This window comes from Dipodomys merriami, unplaced genomic scaffold (assembly GCF_024711535.1).
Source record: "Dipodomys merriami isolate MVZ:Mamm:240054 unplaced genomic scaffold, mDipMer1.0.p SCAF_3, whole genome shotgun sequence".
In the NCBI taxonomy this organism is placed as follows: Eukaryota; Metazoa; Chordata; class Mammalia; order Rodentia; family Heteromyidae; genus Dipodomys; species Dipodomys merriami.
In genome coordinates this window covers 112,596,610-112,599,745 of record NW_027204492.1, presented here as the reverse complement: position 1 = coordinate 112,599,745, position 3,136 = coordinate 112,596,610, and positions in this window count along the sequence as shown.

Below are 3,136 nucleotides of genomic sequence, written 5' to 3'. Positions count from 1 at the left end.
TAATTGGATTTGGTGTTCTAGTGTAATTATAATCATATCCCGTTCCACTCTCAACCAAGTCCCAGTGTGTGTGATAAATTCTTGGTCATTTTCTCTGCAGAGAATATGGATACTACTTTGAGGTTGCTTTTCCTACCATCATGTCTTAGTTATGTGACCCTTCGAGGAGCACTGTGGATCCCCTGCCTAATGATAAAATTCTAGCAGGAAACTTCTTAAGATTTTTATGCCTTCAAAGTGTTGAATTTGTATCTTCATAAGGATGAAAGTGGAAAATAGACTTAAGATCTGTCAAAGATCTTGAGATAGAATGGTATATTAAAATTATTGCTCATATTTTTTTGTCCCAGACCAGGACTCAAAATTGGTATCTGATGCTTGCTTTCACTCATTGGCTGGTGTTCTACCATTCAGCTGCTCATATTAAATAATGTTATATCAGTAAACCCTTTCTTTGTAGTAGTAATTGTTTTGGAATGGATTTTCATTTGTGTTAGTTGTTTGGCACGGAAGATGTTTGCAAAATTAGAGTCATCCTTCAGCATATACATCAGAAAATCCACATTGGATTTATTAGAGGAGAACTAACAGGAATGACTAGCCAATCCTCCACAACTCACAAATTTCTGTTCACAATCTGCTGACATCACCAAACAGAGCAGGCTTCCAGCCCCTTTCTTCTTTCCCTGGTAGATACATGGTGCTGAGCAAGTTCATTGTTTCCTGGTTACAAACTTGTCTGAGTCTGGCAAAACAGAACCCACTAATATGCAAGAGGTTACACAGAGCAGGTGTGTTACTTATAGCAAGACAGCAAGAGACAAAAAAAAAAGTTTATGGTCTTGTACATCTCATTGTTACAATGGGTCAACTTGTATCACTATGTTGAAAACGAACTTTACAACTTGGAGGGGGAGGGAGGGGTTGGGGAGAGGGGAGGGAAGGAATGGTAGGGGAAAAACAAAGGAGGAGGTAACAAGGCTCCATAGGAAATGTACTCATTACCTTATTCATGTAACTGTAACCCCTCTGTACAGTATTTTTGCAATAAAAACATATACAAAAAGAAGTTTAGGGTCATTTATATGCTGTCCCCCAACCCCATGCTTGAAAAAACTTCCTGGGTAAATGGAGTCTTGATTGTGTATGCCTCATTTCTATCACACCCAAGGGATCCTAAAAGGCAGTTTCCCCTCCCCTTTGTTTAGGTTAGGGCCTATGGAACTTCAAATTACATCCTGGTTCCAGTGAAGAGTAGAGCAATTGGTTGAGGCAGTTCCTCCTTATCTCAGAACATTGCATTTCTGGCATAGTTATTCTTGAGAAGTGCAAGTTAGAAGTGGGAAGGACTGTGTTGGTTCAAAGTAAGCTTCTCATTCTAAAACCAAGCTTCTACTGAAAATGTTCAGAAAGCTTTCTGTATTGAATTAAAGTGATAGCAATTATAGTTTGGAAGTGGCACTGGCTTTTAGAGTTCCTTCAGTAATGAAATTAACTTGAGCAACGAAAGCTTGTTCATGAAAATAAATTCAGTGGTTAGCTGTTGCAAATAAAGGTCTAACTCTCACAGAAGGAGATTCACATTCATTAATCAAGTGAAATGAAGAGTGTCTGTATCCTTTTTAAAATCAGGATTGTTTTCCTATGAGACATTCTTGTTGTTCTGAAGCAAAAGTCAGAAGAGATAAGAGCAACAAATTTCAGGTAAGAAAAGTATTCGGTCACTCAAAACATAGGGGTTGCTAATGTATCCTTAGCAAGTTTTTCTTGGCCTTGTTCCTGGTCTTTTGTTGCACTCCACACTTATCAGGGTTTAATTTTAGTTTCTCAATGTCTCATTGTCTCAGTTAATTCCTTACCACGTTTCACCTAGATTATTATGACACTGTATTCCAGTTTTATTTCCTAATGCTTTATATGACAAATTACAATAATTTATCTTGAACATAAATATCACAATAGGTCACTATAACTTTCAATGTTTTCTCACTGTGTACAAAGCATAATCAAAGTGTCATAGCATGGCACAGCAGGTCCCCATTCACAACCTAGTTTCAGACCACCTCTAGGTCTATATTCCTTGATACCTTCTCAATACACACTTTAAATTCACCGTGTCCAGTACATTCCAGTTTTACTTCTCAATGCCTTTGCTTATGATTTGCCTGTAGCTTTCTTTCTATCCTTCCCAATCAAGGTGAAGTCCATCTTCCTTCAAAACTCAAGTGGTGGCCAGTGGCAAATGCCTGTACTTATAGCTACTTAGGAGGCTGAGATCTAGAGGATATTTGATCAAGGCTAATCTGGATAGAAAATGCCCATTGCCAAAATAACCAGCAAAAAGTAGGGTGGGAGTTGTAACTGAAGTGAAAGAGCTTCCATCAGAGCCAGAAATTCCAGCAATCTCTCAGTTCAAACACCAGTACTGTCACAAAAAAAACCTCAATTCAAGCGCTAGAATTCCTAGGTGGAATATATCAAGTAAATTCCATCTCTGCCTGCACTGTGTTCGTGTATTGAGCGTTCTGTGCATCCCGTTTATAAGCTCCTTAGGAACAGATGATACAATCTGTTAGCTCATGATCTCGGGTGTGTGTGTGTGTGTGTGTGTGTGTGTGTGTGTGTGTGTGTGTGTGTGTGTGTGTGTGTGTGTGTGTGTGTGTGTGTGTGTGTGTGTGTGTGTGTGTGTGTGTGTGTGTGTGTGTGTGTGTGTGTGTCTTTGTGTGGTTCTTTTACGTGCGCCAACTGGAATTAAAGGAGGGAAGCTGTTTTCTGAGCTGCTGCTTTGTGGAGCCATAGAGACGGGCGGAGCCTGGAAAAGTCCCAAAGAAATAACTCCTCCCTCCCACGCTGCTGTGTGTGGACTAAAATTTAGGAATTGAATGGTGGCCTGCAGGAGCTGTAAGTGTAGTGCAGAAGCCCTCGGGAAGCACTGGGGTGAAAAAAAAAAGATTCGATCACTTTACCGCGGAGTAAAAGCTTCTCCTCAAGAGTTCTGACCTAGAAGAAGGCTTTGACAGTGTTTTGACAAGGCTTTGACAGATTGACGGATTTTTAAGAGTTTTTGACAGATTAACGGCTTGCGACAAGCCCCGCCCCGCTGAGGCCTGGCAGCCCTCGCGTGTGCGCTTGCGCC